The 22208-nt window shown below is 42.8% G+C and overlaps 1 protein-coding gene across 2 annotated transcripts in view; it reads left to right on the top strand.

Moving 5' to 3' along the window:
* The window catches only part of SPRY1 (sprouty RTK signaling antagonist 1), a 503195-nt gene extending 482309 nt beyond the window's left edge, over positions 1-20886 (top strand). The window contains exon 4 of one of the 2 annotated variants that reach the window (XR_015697893.1): positions 20842-20886. The gene's annotated coding sequence lies outside the window, so the exon portion shown is untranslated. Of the gene's footprint in view, positions 1-20524; positions 20553-20841 lie in introns of those variants that run through there. The other variant, XR_015697892.1, reaches the window with a different exon arrangement.
* The last annotated feature ends 1322 nt before the right edge of the window (positions 20887-22208 follow it).

Below are 22208 nucleotides of genomic sequence, written 5' to 3'. Positions count from 1 at the left end.
TTTTGTCTAATCTATCAAGCATTTTCACTAAAAACAAAATTTAGGCATAAATCCAGATATTAGGTTTATTATGAAGCTACTTCACATTCTATTTTAATAATCCGGTCTGCTTTCAAAGCAGATTTCAGAAGTATATCCTTACTCTGTTGGATAGCTTTAATGGGATTACCTTTAAGACTGTTCTAATAACTGGTGTTATTAAATTGTCCAGCTCCCACTTGGATTTATGCATAACCACTGGAGTTTCCCCTCTTTTTTCCTGATTTTGTTACAAATTGGAATTAGTGTCATCTAGTATAGGGTTTCATGTTTTAAAGAGGATTGGATCTTTCAATTAAATCCCCACACAGTGCACTATGTTTTTAAAATCTCCTTATTTTGGAAAATCCTAATCCATAGAGCATATCCAGAAGGGGATTAAACACACAGTTTAGGACACATGTGACAGAAGTCTAATTAGAGAGCCCATAATACAACTACAATGAAAGTCAGATTTTTACAAAGAAAAGTTTAACACGCAGCACCAAGGAATTATAGCTGAAAGTCATTCAAGTTAGATGACAATAGTCTTTTAATTCCCCCTTTTAAAAACAAAATGGTTTTATCCACTACAAATGCCAAGATGAGCAAAATCTCTAAGGATGCATAGTTTTTGCATTCTATTTTGAGTGCAGGAATGTGGAAGAGTTAATTCTTAAACAGCTAAGTTTGCTCCCCTTAGAGAGACCAATTGTCTATTTTATTCTCTGTCAGATGGAAACACAGCATGTTCTCTAGTTTTCATCATAAATAAGGAAAGGAACCTGAAGCTATCTAGATACAGATACCTTAGTATCTGTATCCTAGAGGGCTTCATATCTTATTAAATATAGAACAAGTGGCTTGCGTACTAAATCTGCAGGAATGAACACATGTTATTCTACAGATTTTAGTAGATTTTATTGGTAAATACTATGCTCAGATTTGAATACAGTTGTTCACAGATTTGTTCACAGATGTACTTAAAAGAATCTAATTCTTTGGGCTCATATTGCTGGGGAGTGTAGGGAGTGACCAGACTGAACCTGAAGGAAGGATCAAGCCCGTAATCATTCTTGAATCACTTCACACCCACAAGAGATCTAAGTCCACCTTGAATTCCATATCTATCCCTGTTTGCTTTGAGTGTTACTAGAATAGACTTTTGTAGAAAGCATATGTTTGCAATAAACCTTTATATTCATTTGAACTGCCTAGACTTCCTGATTTTCTTAGGTAGGTTGCTAATCTGATTATCTGTCAGACTGGTAAATATTCCTGATTTCTAGAACTGTAGAGTTACTCTATTTGTTTCTAGAAACCTTATACATAATTTATGTTGGATTCTGATCTGAACTCACTATGGGTGAGATGAGAGCATTTTTGAATCCAGAACTTATTTTCAGTTTTAGCAATATTATTTGTATTGTATTTGTATTTATTTGTCTTGTATGCCGCCCACTCCCGAAGGACTCCGGGCGGCTCACAAAAGACAAGGGAAGGGGGATAAATAGACAAAGACAACACTTTAAAAACACAACATTCACAATTTCCGTGGGGCTGGATGTTTCACAAGCCCCCCGGCCTGCTGGAGCAGCCAGGACTTGGTGGCTTTGCGGAAGGCCGGGAGGGTAGTAAGGGTCTGGATCTCCACGGGGAGGTCATTCCAGAGGGCTGGAGCTGCAACAGAGAAGGCTCTCCCCCGGGGAGTCACCAGCCGACATTGGCTGGCAGATGGAATCCAGAGGAGACCTAACCTGTGAGATCTTATCGGTCTGAGGGAGGTAATCGGCAGGAGGCGGTCTCTCAGGTACCCAGGTCCGATGCCATGTAGGGCTTTATAGGTTACGACCAGCACCTTGAAGCGTGTTCAGAGACTAATGGGTAGCCAGTGCAGCTCGCGGAGGATAGGTGTGACGTGGGTGTACCTTGGTGCACCCACAATCGCTCGCGCGGCTGCATTCTGGACTAACTGAAGTCTTTGAACACTCTTTAAGGGCAGCCCCATGTAGAGTGCATTACAGAAATCCAGTCTTGAGGTCACAAGGGCGTGAGTGACTGTCTGAAGGGCCTCCCGATCCAGGTAGGGTCGCAATTGGTGAACCAGGCGAACCTAGGCAAAGGTCCCCCTGGTCACAGCCGACAAATGGTGTTCTAAAGTCAGCTGAAGATCCAGGAGTACTCCCAAATTGCGAACCCTCTCTGAGGGGCGTATAGTTTCACCTCCCAGGCTGAGAGATGGAATAGTTGGCCAATCTTTGGGAGGGAACATCAGAAGCCACTCGGTCTTGTCTGGATTGAGTGCCAACTTGTTTGCTCCCATCCAGACCCTAACAGCCTCCAGGCACTGGCACATCACTTCTACTGCTTCGCTGAGTTGGCACGGGGCAGACAGATACAGCTGCGTATCGTCCGCGTATTGGTGGTACTTAATCCCGTGCCGGCGCATGATCTCACCCAGCGGCTTCATGTAGATGTTAAATAGGAGGGGGGACAGGACCGAGCCCTGCAGCACCCCATAGTTGAGGGGCCTTGTGGTCGACCTCTGCCCTCCGACCGACACCGACTGCGACCTGTCCGAGAGGTAGGAGGAGAACAATCGAAGAACGGTGCCTCCCACTCCCACCTCTTGCAACCGTCGCAGAAGGATACCATGGTCGATGGTATCGAAGGCCGCTGAGAGGTCAAGGAGCACAAGGATAGAGGGGTGACCCCTATCCCTGGCTCGCCAGAGATCATCGATCAGTGCAACCAAAGCAGTTTCCATGCTGTAACCAGGCCTGAAACCCGACTGATAGGAATCTAGATAATCGGTTTCATCCAAGGACCGTCGGAGTTGAGAGGCCATCATTTTCTCAACAACCTTCCCAACAAAGGGAAGGTTGGAGATTGGACGATAGTTGCTCAAAATGGCTGGGTCCAGAGACGGTTTCTTCAGGAGGGGTCTCACCACCGCATCCTTTAGGAGGAGCGGGAAAATTCCCTCCCGGAGAGAGGTGTTAACAATCGTCCGGATCCAGCCACGTGTCACCTCCCTGCTGGTCGAGACCAGCCAGGAGGGGCACGGGTCCAGTATACAAGTGGAGGCACTCACCGCTCCCATGGCCTTGTCCACTTCCTCAGGAGAAGCAAGTTGAAACTCAATCCATAAAGTATGCTCAAGACCTTCCCCCGGTACCTCGGCTGGTACCGTGCAATTGGAGTCCAGCTCTGTCCAAATCCGAGCGACTTTATCTGTTAAATACTGAACAAATTCCTCAGCTCTACCTTGTAAAGGGTCATCCGCATCCCTCCCTTTCAAGAGGGAGCGGGTTATTCTAAACAAGGTGGCTGGGCGCGATTCAGCGGATGCAATAAGGGCGGCAAAATGCTCACATTTCGCCGCCCGTATTGCCACGAGATAGGCTCTGATAAAGGCTCTCATCAGTGCTCGGTCTGACTCAGATTTACTGGCCCTCCAGCGGCGCTCTAGGCGTCTCTTTTGGCACTTCATCTCCCAGAGTTCCTCGGTGAACCAAGGGGCCCTCCTGGATCCGCTGCCTCGGAGAGGTCGCAAAGGTGCAATCCGGTTTAGAGCCCCCGCCGCCGCTGTATTCCAGGCAGTGACTAAGGACTCCACCGGGTTGTGGACGATAGTGTCAGGTATTTCTCCAAGCGCCGTCTGAAATCCCATAGGGTCCATCAGGTGCCTGGGGCAGAACCACCTAATCGGTTCCCCCTCCCTACAGTGGGGGATTGGTTTCCGAAAGTCAAGCCTCAGTAGGAAGTGATCAGACCATGACAAGGGCAAGGTTTTAATGCCCTTCAACTCTAGATCACATCTCCACTGCTCCGAAAGGAATACGAGGTCAAGCGTGTGACCCGCTGAATGAATTGAACCCCAAATTACTTGGGTCAAGTCCATGGCTGTCATGGAAGCCATGAACTCCTGCGCCCTGTCAGAGTGTTCACCAAGTGTAGGCAGGTTGAAATCCCCCAGAATCATAAGCCTGGGGAACTCTACCACCAACTCGGCTACTGACTCGAGGAGTGAGGGGAGGGCTGTTGCAACGCTGTTGGGAGGTAGGTAAATAAAAGTAAATAAAAGCTGTCTAAAACTAGAAATCAGTTCAGTCATTCACATTCTAGACCCACATAAGTTTTAAGTTTAAAAGTCCCCTACAAGTGATCTTCTATAAGAATTTACATGTAGAATGAGAACAAGGAAGGATCAGGGAAAACAGGGGACAGGAGCAGAAGATATTCATAAAAAAAATATACAGTTAGGGTCAAGGTGCAATATTAATACTGTACTAGGTATAGTGAAGTCCAATATTATTAAAATGTTTTCTTTAACAGAATAACAGAATTGAAAGGGACCTTGGAGGTCTTCTAGTTTAACCGTTGCTCAGGCAGGAAACCCTACACCATTTCAGACAAATTGTTGTTCAATCTCTTCTTAAAAAGTTCTGATGAAAGAAATGTCCTTCTGGGTATGGCTTCAAGTGGGGAAAAAGACACTGGAGACATGGAGGCTGCTTGGAAAGATGGTTTATTGGTGGACAGGACCACCTGTCTTGAGTCCTGAACAGAAAAGGTGATCACATGCTTCAATGTTGGTGGAGAAGAAGGGCTGAGGAAGGGGCTTGCTAGGCTTTTTATAACCTGTTCAGTCCACCTCTCTGTTTCCTGTTCCTGTGTAAGAAATGTATTCTGATTGGTTGTCAGACTCCAATGGGGCCATGCAGGGGCAACTCTCTAGGCTGTGTTTTGAATCCAGGTTTGGTTGAGTTCTCAGATGCCATGTGGTCAGTTGAGTAAAGGGCCAATATTATCATGCTTTTAATCCCATCCCCCTGCAGCAGCAGTGGAGAAGCCTTTATTATGTAAAGTGGACTAGCTCGGCCTTCTTAATGGCCCATTGACAAAAGTGGGGATGGGCAGGAAGCTACAGGCAGCTATTCTGTCTTTTAAAACATGTTTCTTTCTTTTCATACAGATAAATATTCTGCCTTTTCAATATTTCCTAGGATATTTCATTTTTCTGGGAGAGGGCTGGATGATAACTTCCCACAATCCCTCCTTTTTTTTCAAAACATGTGAGTGAAACGCACATGTTTTTGACAAAAGATTAAAATTGGTTAGATCAGGGAGATTTAATTCTTCTGATGGAAAGACATTGAAAGAGACAGCAGAAGGATCTCTTCGGTGGCTCCCAGAGAGCTTTCAACCATGAAGGTCTAGCAATCAGGGCACAATTTCTGGAAAGAAATTTACAGTATCCAATTTTCCATGCCAATTAGTAGCAGATATCACTTTCTGTGAGCTTCCAGACAGGTTTCAAACAAGCAGAAATCCCAAAATTCTTCACAGCCATGCTTTCCCTTTAAGTTACAGGCTTCCCATTTCAAAGGGATGGTTCTTGAACCTGCCCTAGCTCTTATTTTAGTGAGTCCAAATTGAGTTTAGCTACTGTGCAATTCAGGCTATTTACTATTTGTAAAATTACATACAATGAGCCTGGGGACTCCTACTCATGAGACCACCAGTGCAACATATCCTGCTTTACTGGGCAGCGTGGTTTTTTTTGGTCACAATGAGGGCTTGGTTTTTTTTTGGGAGATCCTCTCTGCTAGCTCTTCAACTGGGGGAATTGCCTAAGGGGAATTGACCCTCCCTCATGGGATTAAAAGGGAGAAATCACTGTTCAGGCTTTTGTGCCAGGGCAAAAATCAACCTAGGAAAAGCTTTGTATGGAGTTAAGTCAAGGAGATAGTTTCAATCAATTCTGAATGGGGTCTCTCCCTCCCCCCTTCTCTTTTTTCTGTGTGTGTGTGTGTGTGTGTGTGTGTGTGTGTGTAGCTGCTTCTACAATACAGAAAATACAGATATTTTGGACAAAATCTCCCTCTCACTAGACAGAAATCTAAGGTGTTCAGAACTTGCTGTGCTAGCCATTCTCAAATACAATTCTTACATGAATACATTAAACTGATTACAATATAAACGAGACAAGAAAGAAATCTTACAATGAATTTCTGTGAAGGAGGCAAAGAAAAAAACTTTACAATCAATTTTCACCCTCCCCCATAGTCTTTACAGCTGTCTTCTGGGGATAGAAGAGAGTCTTTTGGTCTTTACTTCTCCATCTCAGGATCCGTTCTTTCATATCTGCTGGATGGCATTAGGCTTAGCTTACTGGTAAGAGTGGTCAGTCAGGCTTGGTAGAGTCTGTCCCAGGCTTGGCTAAGTTTTTTCCTCATGTCAGGTTTTATCAGGATGCAACCACCAGCAGCCAATTCAAGAGTTATGGTTTGAGCTAGCAGTCCTTTGTTTCTGAGGTGAAGAAAAGAGAGGCCAAGAATACAGTTCTTTATAGACATATCTTTAGTCTCATGTTGTGGAATCTCACCCATTCTGTCCAAGTGTGGAAATCCAAACATTATTCCAGAAGGCAGATGATGTAAATTTCATGGAACATGACATTCCCACTGCCTCTATGATTGAAACACTTTTGCAGTAAGATGAGTAAATTTTCAAAAGGACAACAACTTGTGTTGCAAACAAACAAACAAACAAAATATCATAGGGTAGAGCACCTTGACTCAGAAGCTTTTAAAAATGCACTCAGGTGTAGAAAAGGGAGGGAAGAAGAACAGCTTTTAAAAAATGCAATTAAAAAAGAGGTACTGTGAGTCAACACTCCAAAATATCAGATTCCATTCAGATGGAAGCAAATTCTCATTATGTTAAAACATTTACAAATGTAAGCAAAATGTCTCAAAATCATTTCTTTTTATAGGTTTAATTAAGCATTTTAAACCTCAAAAATTTCCAGAAGAAAAAAAAATCAAAATTGTATTCAGAGCAGAAAAGAAAATGTAGTTGCATAACTTTTATATGCAGATTAAAAGATAACAATGAAAGGTAAAGGTGCAGTAGCAGGTCACCTATTTACTCCAAATTTCTCAGAAGAGAGAGGAAAAAATGGTTAAAGTGAGCAGAAAAACTTCAGCCCCCCTTCAATGACCCAAAAGGAAGGAGGGAAAGAAGGGGGGGATGCACAGAGGCATTCACAGGTATCACTGGGAGCATTTCATACACACACTCATGGTAAAAATGATCAGACACTCACTCTCCCCGCCTTTCCTGCTTCCCTCCAAAGAATGACCCAGAAGGAAGAGGAGGGGGGGAATTCACACAGGCAATCACAGGTCTCTGGATCCCTTCACTTATCACTCCCTGGGGCATCGGGGACACATACTCACATTCATACTGCAATCAGACCTTCATGCTTGCTCATGCCAACCAATCATTATAACTATTTCAGGAAGCTTTTTTCACAAGCCACCAAGCTTCATTTTCTTTTATTAGAGGATCTCACCCTCCCTTCAGGTTTGGAAATGATAACACACAAGCATACACACACATACCATTAAACAACCTTGCAACTTACTGTTTCTTTATATAAAAGGGAATCAAAGTACATTCACACCAACTTTTACCATCAACACTCACATTTGCACTGCAATCAGGCTGCTTGTGTAAATTAATTTCACATACAAAAATCCCATTTCATTCTTTCTTTATGCAAAGCAGTTATTACAATTATTTCAGGGAGCTGTACATTAGCCAATGAGCTCCATTTTCTATTATTAAGGGATCTCAACTTCCTCCAGGTCTGGAAATGATTACACACACACACATACATGCACACATACCATGGAACAACACTTTCAGCCCTGGGGGAGGTCCTGTCCCTTTAAATCTTCAAATTTCTTTTATTGGGGAACATGTGGCTCATTCTCCAAGCAGTGGGGAAACTCAGAGAGCAGCTTAAATCCTAACTACTCTCCCATTCCCCACAGCTTCAAGCCCAAGCTGAGAAGCTTACTTATTTTGCCAGCTGGTCAAATATATCACAATCAATTCAATGCCGTTCAATTCTACATGTTATTAGTGTAGATGCACACCTAAGAATTTTTAACAGACATTACATCAAATTAATCAAGTCCAATTACCTAGGTCTTCCCATTCAGACAGGCGTTACCTTATTACCTGCTAAATTTCTTACTTTTGCTCGAAATTACGCCCATTGTTCTATCTCCTTAAGCACTAGATTGTTAATACCTGTCTCTGCCCTGGGGTGTTCTGTTTCAAAATTTGGATCTGCCAGCCCACGCTGGATAATTTTTAAAGATCCAAATTCTTTATCTTGACCTCCCAGCCTGCGCTGGCATATTTTTAAAGAACAAGATGTATTGTCAACAGCTCTCCATTAGATAATTAGGAAAGAAAACCACGAGACTCCATGTGTAGAAATCAAGTGTACTTTTACTAATTATAAATGATTAAAGGCATAGCGAAGCGAAGTCTGATTATTTAGGCGCGAAAGCGATTGATATATAGAATAGCCCATTCCCCACCCATTGGCATCACAGTTACAGTCCAATCATAATTCTCTCAAGTGTCAGGTGTGAGATAACTTCAAAAGGCATCACGAAGATGGAATGTCGGTGCCGTTAGTCCTGGCGGGAATCTCCCACGCATGCGTAGTCCGACAGGCAGCTGAACTCCAGAACCTTCCTCCAGCACAATGAGTAACCCCTCCCAAATACCATGCCCTCCCTCCCCGTTTCATGGCAGCCGAAGCAACAGCAAAGCAGAGGCTGACATCCGGCCGTCCCCCGGAAAAAGGCATTCAGGCCTGGAAAACGAGAAAACACAAACAAACAGACAACAACAAAAAACAGAAGAGAAAAAGAGCAGGGGGGGGGGGAGAAAAAGTCAAAGCTTGTCAGGATAAGCAGAATAAAACTGTCGAAGCAGCCGGGGGGGCACGGACATGGGACTTGTCCACCCATTCGGTATGAGATGGAGGAAAATGCTTCCAAGCCACTAGGTACTGTATCCGATTTCGCCGCCACCGAGAGTCCAATATCTCACGAACTTCAAAATCCCGTTCACCATCAACCAACAGGGGGGCAGGCGGAGGGTCCACAGGTGGATGCAAAGTAGAAACACGAACAGGCTTAATGAGGTTAACGTGGAATACAGGATAAACACGGTTGAGATGCTTGGGCAGCTGCAAACGAACTGAAACAGGATTGATGATCTTGATGATGGGAAACGGGCCCACGTACTTAGGCCCCAATTTCTTCGACTTTTGTGTAGTTTGAAGGAACTTCGTGGAGAAATAAACCAGGTCACCCTCTCTGTACTGGTAAGGTTGTGCACACTTCTTATCAGACTGTTTCTTATGAGCACGATGCGCAGCATCCAAAGTACTAAGAGCCAAAGGCCAAACATGGCTCAAACGTTCGCTCCAATCAGTGACGGAAGAAACTTGTGGCTGTTCACGGGGAAGTTCAGGAATAGGAACAAAATCCTGACCAAAAACAACACGAAAAGGAGTGAAACCAGTGCTGCTATGGACAGAATTATTATAGGCCACTTCAGCGTGCGGCAGCAAGTCCACCCAATCATCTTGCTGATAATTGATGAAACAACGTAAATATTGTTCCAGAACAGAATTAGTCCTCTCGCAAGCCCCATTAGTCTGAGGGTGGTGGGCGGAGCTTAGTCCCTGGGCGGAGCCAATGCGTTTAAGAAATTCCTTCCAGAAAACTGGACACCTCTATCGGAAATGATGCGATCAGGCACCCCATGCAAACGGTAAATGTGAGAAATGAAGAGTTTAGCCAGTGCCTTTGCAGAAGGAATCTTGTGGCACGGAACAAAATGGACTTGTTTTGAAAATAAGTCAGTAACCACCCAAATGACGGTGTGCCCCTGGCTCTCAAGAAGTTCGACAATGAAGTCCATAGAAATTTCCTTCCAAGGGGCGACAGGGCGGGCTACAGATTGGAGTAGGCCTTGTGGCTTCCCAGGTGGCCGTTTGGCGGCTGCACAGACCGGACAACTGGCAACATAAAGTTCAATGTCCTTTTTCAAAAAGGGCCACCAAAATTGCCTCTTCACCAGATGCAATGTTTTTACAAATCCAAAGTGACCCGCCAACTTTGAATCGTGAGCTCATTGGAGAACGACGAGACGAAGAGAGGTGGGGACGTAAAGCTTAGCTTTACGTAAATCAACCCTCATTGTGCACTCACCCTGATGCTGCTGGAACCAGTCATCCTGGGGAAGGGCCAGTTTGAGGTCAGAAAGGAAATCCTGAGGCACCTCCACTTTCGAGCGCGCCTGCTGTCGAGTGACCACCGGAGCCGCAAGGCTGGATGCGGGAACAACAGGCTGAACAATACTCAGTTTAGAGCAGTTGTATTGAGGGAGTCTGGACAAAGCATCAGCCATGAAATTCTTCCCTCCTGGGATGTACTTGAGTGTAAAATTGAAGGGGTTGAAATGCTGAGCCCAGCGCATCTGCTTAGGGGAGAGGCGGTGTGGAGTTCTCAAAGCCTCCAAATTTTTATGGTCAGTCCACACCTCAAAGGGGTGCTTAGCGCCCTCTAGAAAATGGTGCCACGTGGCCAAGGCCCAGCGTACTGCAAATGCCTCTTTCTCCCAGATTGCCCAACGTCTTTCAGTGTCAGTGAGCTTGCGTGAGGTGTAAGCGCAAGGTTGCAAATTACCTTGATCGTTGGCTTGAAGCAAGACGGCCCCAACAGCCACGTCGCTGGCATCAGCTTGGACGACGAAAGGCTTGTCCATGTCCGGATGCTTCAGAACCGGTTCCGCTGCAAAGAGGCGCTTCAACTTCTCGAAAGCAGCTTGACACTCCATGGTCCAATCCAGTAGCTTGCTAGGCTTAGGTTTAGGTCCACCTTTGGACTTCAACAAGTTAGTGATAGGAAGTGCAATTTTGGCAAAAGAAGGGATGAACTGACGATAGAAATTGGCAAAACCCAAAAACTTTTGTAATTGCCTGCGTGTATGGGGCGTCTCCCACTCAGTGACCGCCTTCACCTTGCCAGGGTCCATCTCAATGCCAGCGGGGGATATACGATACCCCAGGTAGTCAATCCTTTCCTGGTGAAATTCACACTTGGACAATTTGACATACAGTTCAGCGGCCCTGAGCTTTTTCAAGACAGTGCGGACCAACGTGACGTGTTCATCATAAGTCTGAGTGTAAATAAGGATATCGTCCAAATATATGATAACGCCTTTGTAAAGATGGTCATGCAAGATCTCATTAATTAATTGCATGAAAACTGCAGGTGCCCCCTGCAGGCCAAAGGGCATCACTCGGAACTGGAAGCAACTGAGGGGGCAGTTGAAAGCAGTCTTCCACTCATCCCCCTCCTTAATACGGACTCTATAGTACGCTTCCCTGAGGTCCAGCTTAGTGAAGATGTGGCCCTTCCCCAATTGGGCTAACATGTCCTTCATTAGCGGCAACGGGTAGAGGTTTTGGGCAGAGATACCGTTTAGGTTTTTGAAATTAACACATAATCTCAGGGAGCCATCCTTCTTCTCTCTGAATAATACGGGTGCAGCTACTTTGGGTCGTGCTGGCTCGATGAAACCTCTTTCCAAGTTTTTATCAATGAATTTTCTCATTTCCTCCATCTCTCTAGGGGACATGGAATATATTTGGGGCTTTGGAAGCTTAACACCGGGCAAAATATCGATGGAGCAATCAGTAGGTCTGTGGGGCGGAAGTTTATCTGAAGATTTTTCACTAAAAACTCCCCTCAGGTCCCAATACACTTTCGGAATCTTTTCCTCTCCTTCAATGCTCTCCTGACCCCTGGCGGCCAAAGCGGGGCTGCAGCCAGCATGCTCCGGGGAAACGCCCTCCCCGTCTGGAGGTGTGCTTGTGCGAATGCGCAGCCATCCCTCCCTCCAATTTATGCGAGGGTTCCATTTTCGAAGCCAGGGGAGGCCTAAAATGAGGGGTCTGTCCATTCCAGGAGCCACAATAAAAGAGATTAATTCTATGTGGGTGCCCATTTTCATCTCTAGAGGTTCAGTATAGAAGTGGGCTGGGCCACCCACTGCTATGGACCCATCTATTTGGCAAAATACAATAGGGGTTTTCAAAGTCCTTAATTTGAGGCCCAGTTTTTCCACCATTGCAGGGTTGATCATACATCGGGAGCAACCCGAGTCAAGGAGGGCGGGAAGCTGCTCTGACACCCCATCGGGCGGTACCCTTAATTCTATTGGGATCAGCATGGGGCCTTTGTTTGAACTCACCCAGCGAGGCGAGGCGTCGTCATCGGAGTCATCAGAGGAGCTGGCAGTGGCGTCAGCTTCTTCCTCCACATTCTGCCTGAACCGCGGGGGGTGGTGGTATCAGCAGCGAAGGCAGCTTCGTTCTTCTTTTTGTCTGGGGCCTTGCTTGTCTTCCCTTCCCTCTTGGTAGGGGGTGGGGTGGTCGTGGGAAGTTCAGAGCGGCACTCTGGAGCATGGTGGCCCCCCCTCCCGCAACGGAAACATGCGAACGGCTTGACCTTGCCTGTGGAGCCTCCCTTTCCTTATTCCTGACTCGGAAAGGGGGCTTTTGAGTTGGGGGGGTGATTTTCCTGCTCTCTCTCTCTCTCTCTCATCCCTCGCACATTGAAGTCTAATCAAATCAAGCTCAATGTCTGCTGCATTTTCATACCAAGCTGTAACGCGCTTGGGAAGGTGTCGATTAACACATTGTTGATAAATGTCCTCATTTAATCCTAATACAAATTGGTCCAAAAGCGCCTCCTGAGACCAACCTCCCATATAAGAAGAGAGTTGTTGAAACTCCTGAATATACTGAGCCACCGGTCTATCTCCCTGCCTGAGAGTCATAAATTTCAACTTTCCCCGTTTCTCAGTTAGGGGGTCATCAAATCTTCTCTTAAACGCAGTCATAAAAGCATCAAAATCCCTCAGGAGGGGGGAATTGCTTTGGTGCAGACTCATGCACCATTCGGCTGCCTCTTCCTCCAAAGCAAGCATCACCATTCGTACTTTCATGTCATCCGATTCTAAATCGGGTCCATAAATTTCCATAAAGTTATAAACTTGCATAATGAAGAGGCCCAGTTTTTTCGGATTCCCGTCATATTTTACAGTTAAGGGAGGGACTTTTGCCATTCTGAGTCTTCTGGGGGGCCCCCCTGCTCTGGCAACCGCCCTGGCTGGGGGGGGGGGAGAAGTGGTTTCTGGGTTAGTTTGCTCCCATCCTCCCTTGGCCTCTTCACCCTCCCTGAATTTTTGCATAGAGTACCTTTGTTCAAAGTCTTCTGTTTGGTCTCTTTCTCGGGGTTTTCGTTCGGGCAAGATTTGTTCCATCTCAAGTGGCTTCGCCTTTTGTTTTCTCCTGGTAACTCCAGCATCCCAACTTTCGCTGTCCTCTTTTTGCCCCACAGTCAAGGACCATCGAGGGGGAATGACAGGGTCCGCTATTCCTAACCCAGCCATTCTCCCAGGTAATGATGGGTCAGCGGTTTCCCTTTCAATTTCTTCATCGCTTGCTTGCAAAGACATCTCTCTCATTTCTTCTTGTAAGTACACCCCCCACGGAAGGTTGAAATCTCCTGGTGGGGTGCGAGTGAGACTTCGCTTACTGTCAGCAGCTCTCCATTAGATAATTAGGAAAGAAAACCACGAGACTCCATGTGTAGAAATCAAGTGTACTTTTACTAATTATAAATGATTAAAGGCTTAGCGAAGCGAAGTCTGATTATTTAGGTGCGAAAGCGATTGATATATAGAATAGCCCATTCCCCACCCCTTGGCATCACAGTTACAGTCCAATCATAATTCTCTCAAGTGTCAGGTGTGAGATAACTTCAAAAGGCATCACGAAGATGGAATGTCGGTGCCGTTAGTCCTGGCGGGAATCTCCCACGCATGCGTAGTCCGACAGGCAGCTGAACTCCAGAACCTTCCTCCAGCACAATGAGTAACCCCTCCCAAATACCATGCCCTCCCTCCCTGTTTCATGGCAGCCGAAGCAACAGCAAAGCAGAGGCTGACATGTATAGAGACAATGTATAGAGATGTTTGTCCACACATTGTTTGCATTGGCCAGGGTTCTAGGTTGAATCTCCCAGCGAGCACTGGCATATTTTTAAAGATCCAAACCCTTAGCTCTCCCAGCAATCGCTGGCATAGTTATAAGACCAAGATGTATGGAGACTTTCATTAACACATCGTTTGCATCTGGGTGGGGCTCGAGCTCTACTTTTCTTTTTAAAGACAGCTATTGCTGCTGCAACAGCATTCTAACATATCCCTATGGACTCCTTAGTCACTTTGGGGAAGAAACTCAGGTAGAACTTCTCTTCAGTTCATCTGATGGTGGCCAGAAAATCAGCAAATTTGTTGAAAAATCTAAATCAAAACTGCATTCTAGAGACCAGGTTTCTACTTTAGGATAGAATAGAGTAGGTTGGCCAGATAGATGTGCAGAGGGTTTTTACTCAGGTTGAAGGCAAACCTTTAGTAGGAATTTCCTTCATCTCATACATGCACACACAAGGCAACACTCTCCTTCTTCCCCCTGAAAGGAAAAAAAAATCTATACTCACCTGAAGAGTACAATCTTCCAGGGCTGAAAGACATGAGAACAAGGTTCCCTCCCCCACAGAAAAGGCATTTTGGGGGGATTAGATGTAAGGGAGGGGCATGGGGGTGGGTAGAAAGCTTGCAGGCAGAGTTTTAAAAAAAGTAAAATCATCAGTTACTAAACAGATGAACTGGTAACATTATGGAGATATCACAGATGAGAAATGGGGTCTGGATTCTTCAGGAAAGAAATAAACAGGTAAAATCATTTAAACACACAATAAATGCAAGGATGAAACTTTTCTTGTAAATGAACTTAAAACATTTCCTGGGTTGTTACTTTAAGGTATAGGGAAGGAAGAAAGGGGAAAAAATACTTCTCCTTACTCTGTTTCTGTTGGCCAAACAGACACAAAATAAAGACTACCATCCCTTCACTCAGTTTTCTGGGCCCAACAAACTGAGCGAAGGTAATTTCTGCCAGTTTACTCTTTTCTTTCTTTGAATACTTTAAAATTCTTGTCTTTTGGATTGGAGACATCTTAGTTACAATTACCTTGAGGGTGCACAAAGACTTAGGCACACATTTACCCAAGGACAAGGAGAAAATAAGAGGGGGAAAAAGAGAACTCTCATGTTTACACATCCCAGTCATTCCCAGCACAAATCTGTTAAATTAGGGAAGTCACAAATCTTATCAAATAAACCACATGGTTGCATAGAAGACAGAGAAAGAGACAAACAGACAAGAGAAAGAAAGAAACCCCAACATTTTCCCTTTTCTTTTAAGTACCTTTATGTAGCCAAATTAGTTTTCCTGTATTATTTTTCTCACACAATTTCCTTGTTCTCAGCCAAAATCTTGGCATCTAAGGAAATCTCCAAGGGCACTTTTGGCCACCCATGAGCTAATGCTTCCCATGACCCTTTACATGCAGGGCTCACTTTGGACTAGCCGGGTGTCACCCACCGTAAGTTTTTGGAAGAAAAAAATTCCGGGAAAGGACTTCGATTCCCTCAACAAAGTATCCGGCCCCTTTCCTCGTAGGGAATTCTGCTAAGGTTTTACAGATCCAAAAAGCTGATCTACGAACGACCTCTGCCCCTCTGCAGTAGTACCAGTACCTCCTCTCTTTATGCACAATGGCCCTTTGCTTTTTTGGTTTCACAGGACAAAAGCAACAACAACAACAACAACAACAACAACAACAACAACAACAAAATTTTCATTCACTTTTTCATCCATTTTCACACACACTCTCCTTTCCCTAACAGAAGGTCCTGTGCTCTGGCCTGACCCTAATACTTTCCTGGCTCTCTTGGTAAAACACACAGAGGAACCAAGATCCAGCTGTGATCAGGAGAAGGATCTCACACATGCAGGCATACACACATTTCCCATGCTTTGCCATGCTTTAAAATTAAATTTTAGAGAATTAAAATTTAGAGGTACTCACCTTCTTTCCAGGCAGCCTTTGAACTGAAACTCAAAACCCCTTTAAAACCTAGATCCAATGGTTAAGTCCAAGACAAAGTCCACCCACAGACTCAATGGGGTCTGTGCTGGCATGGGAGGCTTACCTGGGCCATACCCATTGGTTAGGCTAGTTTGGAGTCCCATCTGTGGGTCACCAATTGATAAAGAAATGTCCTTCTGGGTTCGGCTCCAAGTGGGGAAAAAGACACTGGAGACATGGAGGCTGCTTGGAAAGATGGTTTATTGGTGGACAGGACCACATGGCTTGAGTCCTGAACAGAAAAGGTGATCATATGCTTCAATGTTGGTGGAGAAGAAGAGAAGGGCTGAGGAAGGCTAGGCTTTTTATAACCTGTTCAGTCCCACCTCTCTGTTTCCTGTTCCTGTGTAAGAAATGTATTCTGATTGGTTGTCAGACTTCCATGGGGCCATGCAGGGGCAACTCTCTAGGCTGTGTTTTGAATCCAGGTTTGGTTGAGTTCTCAGATGCCATGTGGTCAGTTGAGTAAAGGGCCAATATTATCATGCTTTTAATCCCATCCCCCTGCAGCAGCAGTGGAGAAGCCTTTATTATGTAAAGTGGACTAGCTTGGCCTTCTTAATGGCCCATTGACAAAAGTGGGGATGGGCAGGAAGCTACAGGCAGCTATTCTGTCTTTTAAAACATGTTTCTTTCTTTTCACATACAGATAAATATTCTGCCTTTTCAATATTTCCTAGGATATTTCATTTTTCTGGGAGAGGGCTGGATGATAACTTCCCACAGTTCCAATGATGGAGCATTCACAGAGACAATCCATTCCACTGATTAATTGTTCTAACTATCAGTAAATTTCTCGTTAGTTCTAAGTTGCTTGTCTCCTTGATTAGTTTCCATTTGTTGTTTCTTGTCATGGCTTCAGGTGCTTTGAAGAATAGCTTGACTCCCTCTTTTTTGTGGCAGCTCCTGAGATATTGGAATACTGCTATCATGTCATCCCTAGAACTTCTTTTCATTAAACTAGAAATACACAATTCCAGCAACCTTTCTTCATATGTTTTAGCCTCCAGTCCCCTAATCATCTTTGTTGCTCTTCTCTGCACTCTTTCTAGAGTCTCAACAGCTTTTTTACATCGTGGCAACCAAAACTGGATGCAGTATTCCAAGTGTGGCCTTACCAAGGCATTATAAAGTGGTAGTAACATTTAATGTGCTCTTGATGCTATCCCTCTATTAATGCAGACTAGAGCTTTTTTTGGCAACTAAAGCACATTTTATGGGAACCTGTCAAACAATTTTCCTTCTTTTTTGAGATTCTGCTCTGAAATCCCCCAGTTATGATGACTATTTAGCCTAATTTTAAACTCTAATATGGCTTCCCAAAATACACATAATCACCTGTAGTTAGAAATACATGCAGCATTAGAAATATATACAGGTTTGTTTCATGATGTAAGCATGCTTGTTTGAACTGGATTGTCTTTAAACTGCTGTAATTTAAACTGGTTTCTTTGATTTTATTTTTCAAAATTAATAAAGTGAAATATGCATTGCTTGTAAACACTATGAAATTTAGGGAAAACAGAGAAGGAAATGTCATTATACATACAAATGGAAGGCAGCACTGAGTTTTAGAAGCCTCTTAGAAGAACAGACAGAAAAAGACTTGCCCTGCTTCCACTGCTATACTTTCTGGATACTATTATAATTATAATAATAATGTATGAGATATATAAAAATAACAATTCTGTTTTATAACTAAATTTTGTTTTTTTTTTATAAAAACATAATTCTACTTTAACAGTAATCATTTGGGTAAAAATCTCTTTCTTTTGATAAACATAATTTTCAAATTATATATATATTATATATATATATATATATATATATATATATATATATATATATATATATATATATATATATATATATATATATATATATATATATATATATATATATATATATATATATATATATATATATATATATATATATATATATATATATATATATATATATGGCTATTTAGTAAATGGTCTGCCTTTACTTTGCTTAGTGTATAAATCACCCTCTGCAAATTTGCTAACAATCTAGTTCTGCCCATCCTTGGAGAAACAGGTTTTTCTTTTCCTTTCACTTCAGGCACAGTTACAACACATGTTCTGGTACATTGCCATGATTGCTGTCTCCTAATTCCTGTGCTCAATTTAGCCCCAAAAGAATGAACAGCATGAAAACAGCCAACACAATCCAGAAAACTAGAAGTAAGCACAGGAAGATGTTATAGGATTCTCCAGTGACTTTAGTCTTGGCAAGGACACAGTTAAGAAATGCAGATTGGCTTTAGAGATCCTTGGCTGTGATTTGGAAATGGAATAACGCAGCCTCTGAATATATTTTGTGTGCATATTTTAGTATTTGTTGCTGATGTTTTTTTATAGAAACTCCTTTCTATGATTCAGTAGGAAGTCGCTCTTGTTTGCAGAGAAAGGAACAAGTCAGTAATTGACAAAGCATGGCACTATTCACTGAATTCTGGAAGAAAGAGACTTATGTGAAAGGAGGCCATATTGCTGGAATGGCATGCATTTAAGTAATAAAGATAGATTGTGGCACATAGAAATGTAATTGGCTGCCTTCCTCAAATGAAGATGAAATGGAACAGTTCATTGTGGAGTATTATTGATCATCAGAATTGTAGAGGTGACACCAACAAATGTCCTAAGTGTCAACCTCAGAACAGGTTAATGTTCTTGGTTTTTTTTCCCCAAGTAAAGGCAGGATTAAGCAGTTTTAGTCAATGCTGTGGTCATACATTCAAAACTGAAATTGAAATGTAATAAATATATACTTACCTGATTAGAACTTTGCTCAAACAATTCTAAAAACTTTCTTTTTCATTCTGTTCCCCACAACTAGCTTACACTTTTAATCTGGATATGGTGTTTATTCCATCTCCCAAAGCTTTTTTTTTTTAGATTTTCAATTTATCCTCTCCTGTAACATTGATCTGAACAAGAATGGCAGTATCCAGTGTCTAAGTTCAACTAGTGCTTTTGCTTTGGTTATGGTTTTTTTAAAGCATCTTATAGGATGAAACATGAATCCTGGAATTCAGTGGGATTTGAAAGAAAACATGATTTATACAGCATTGTCAATCTGAATCATGCAGTTTGATAAAATTACCAAGATAACTTGAAAATACTACTAAGCAGTTGCCATATATAAAATTGCATCAAGATTCTTTCATGTGGAAAAACAGTTCATAATAAGGCTGATTATTTATTGCTGTGATCATATCAAAAGCAACAGAGAAGCATATTTGTACAAATGTTAATAATAAGATAATTAAATAAAGAAATAGCAGCAGACATTAATATATCATCCATAAACTGAAACTGATGGAGAGAGAGGGGGGGAGAGGGGGAGAGAGAGAGAGAGGAGAAACATCTTATTTACCTTCTCAGCACTATAATTTATATAACAATCTCAATCAAAATAGCAGTCAGATTTTTTTAAAAATATTCTGGTCCAGAATTATAACTTAAGAAATCATCTCAGACAAGAAGAGCCTCTTCCTTATGAAGATGGGAGGTAGGAAAGAAGTTGGAAGAAAAGGCATCCAGAATTTCAATATTCTATCACAATAACCTTATAATAAAAGTATAATTAGCTTGCATGACTTTGGTTTCTGGTCTGATCTATCTTAAAGGACTGATGGCAACCCTCTACAGTCACATATTATCAGGGGTGGGTTTCTCTCCCCGTTCTCGTGCACGCGCGCGGTGCACACATGCGTACTAGCGTCTGTGCGATGCTCCAGCTGCTCCTGGAGGATCGCGCAGGCGCTGTATGCGTCCTGCGCATTCGTGGAAGCGCAGAACTCATCAAAACCGGGTAAGGAGCGCGGGCGGGTGGGCCCTTCGCCGTTCCCGGAAGTTACTTACTTCTGGGTTCGCCGACCAACCGGTTCGCAGGGACCGCCGCGAACCGGTTGAAACCCACCCCTGCATATTATGTAAAATAGTCTATGTACTATGCTTTACATAATAAGATAGTAGAGCATATGGCTGTCTTTATCATATTTCAATGATTTTTCACCAGGTTTTCTTAGATTCATTATGAATCGATTGGTTCAGGAATCAAAAATCATTCAACTTTAGGTGAGATAAATATATAGTCCTGCAATCTCTTTACCCATTTGTTGCTTCATTCCATGTTTCACCCATGACAAGACCTTTAGCTTGTTTTGTGTTTTACAGCAGCTGCAGCATCAATTTTGCTTTATTCAATCTATTTTGTTAAGATTGAATAATAGGGGATATATAGAGCCTTTGAAACTGGCATTTAGAGCAAGAACGAGTCAATTGTCAGTTTATAAGAAGATATAAATCAGCTGAAGAGAAACCCCAATCTTGCTTCCTTAGCCCCTTCATAATTTATTATTATTTTCCATCGTGTGTGTGTGTGTGTGTGTGTGTGTGTGTGTGTGTGTATTTAGTGTCACAATCCCTGGTATGCCTAAATATGAGAGGAAGCAGACTGCTTCCTTTCTCTGTCTATCGGCTCGTCACAAGAGACCATTCTCCTTATCAGATGGACCAGGGAAGTAGGTATGTATTTAGTGTCACAACCCCTGGTGTTCCCAAATATGGGAGGAAGCAGACTGCTTCTTTTCTCTGTCTATCGGCTCATCACAAGAGACCATCACGACAGAAAGCCATTATTTTTACTGTTGCCTTTGTTACATTTGTGTTGCATTTGTGCTGATAAATAAATAAAGGGAGACTAGTATAGATCTATTTCAAGCTCTCATCAGCTAGCCATACCCTTACTGGGATTTGAACCTGTGCTGTATTACATATTAAGCAGTTGTGTTAACCACTAAGCCACAAGGTTCTCCTCCTTATCAGCTGAGCCAGGGAAGTAGGTATGTATTTAGTGTCACAACCCCTGGTATGCCCAAATATGGGAGGAAGCAGACTGCTTCCTTTCTCTGTCTATCGGCTCGTCACAAGAGACCATCACGACAGAAAGCCCTATATCCCTATTACTCAGGAGTAGTGCATAAAATAAATAAATTTCATAAAACAGAATTGCAAAGCAGTTGGTAAACTCAAAACTAAATACAACAGTCTAACTGTTCTTAAATTCTACAGACGCTTTGTTATTTATTACTGAGGAGTTTTTAGTCTTAAGAAGACATGCAGTGATTTCTCTATCAAAGAATTCCTTTTGTCCATATTAAGAGATAAGAGAATAGAAAATCAGTTGTGTGTAGCAGCATTAATTTTATTGCCATAAGAAAATGCAAGACATACTAAAAGGGAGTGATGGTCAGTTGTTACACTACAAAACAGAGTCTGACAGGAAAATATCAATAATTGGAAGGGAAAGTGAGGCCTTGACTGGCAGAGTCAAGATAAGTGTTAAGACAATGGTCCCACCCATCACTGGAATGCGGTTTCTTTAAAAGGCTTTCTATGAGGAAGTGCAGCTATTAGGCTAAAAACAGATTTCCATTTCCATTCAGTGAATGAACTCAGGAAAGGAGATTGTATCTAATGATTTTAATATGGCTAGATTTACACATACTGCTAAGCCATGGTTTAATTGGAGTATCTTACTTAAAACATTAATCCTATGCCATAAACCATGGTTTACAGTGCAAAATGCCTGCGTTCATACAGCATGCTAAATTAAGGTGACCAGATTTTAACATTGGTAAAGAGGGACACCATTGACCGGGGGGGGGGGGTGTTTCTTGATTAATTTTTTTTTTTTAAATCTGGACTTTTTAGTTAATGCTACTTTCAATCCTCATGAAGGAATAATCCAATTGAATTGATTAGGAATAAGATGTTCTGATAGAATAAATGGTCTATGGTTCATTTATTTTTATTTTTATTATTTATTAGATTTTTATCCCACCTGTCTTATTTTTACAAATAACTGAAATGCGGAAAACATACCTAATCTTCCTTTTAATATTTTCCACATAACAACAACCCTGTGAGGTGGGTTGGGCTGAGAGAGAATGACTGGCCCAAAAGCAGGACTCGAACTCTTCCCTTGGTGTGTAGGCCAGCCCTTTCACCACTACACCAAAAGGCTCTCATTTAGTAGGAAGACACGGAAGAGGTTTTTTTTAGTGTAATGAGAGAAATGGGGGGAAATTCGGCTCGAAGAAAGATTTCAGGGATAGGATCTTTCTTTTTTGGGTTGGCTTTAATGCCCATCTCTTGGTATTCTGGGAGTTCTCCCCTGGGAAGGAAGCTTTGACAGAAATATTATTTT

This window comes from Thamnophis sirtalis, unplaced genomic scaffold (genome assembly GCF_051295495.1).
Source record: "Thamnophis sirtalis isolate CommonGarterSnake01/CBP01778 unplaced genomic scaffold, rThaSir2_p1.2 scaffold_10, whole genome shotgun sequence".
Lineage (NCBI taxonomy): Eukaryota > Metazoa > Chordata > Lepidosauria > Squamata > Natricidae > Thamnophis > Thamnophis sirtalis.
This window is presented reverse-complemented; position numbering and strand designations above follow the sequence as displayed.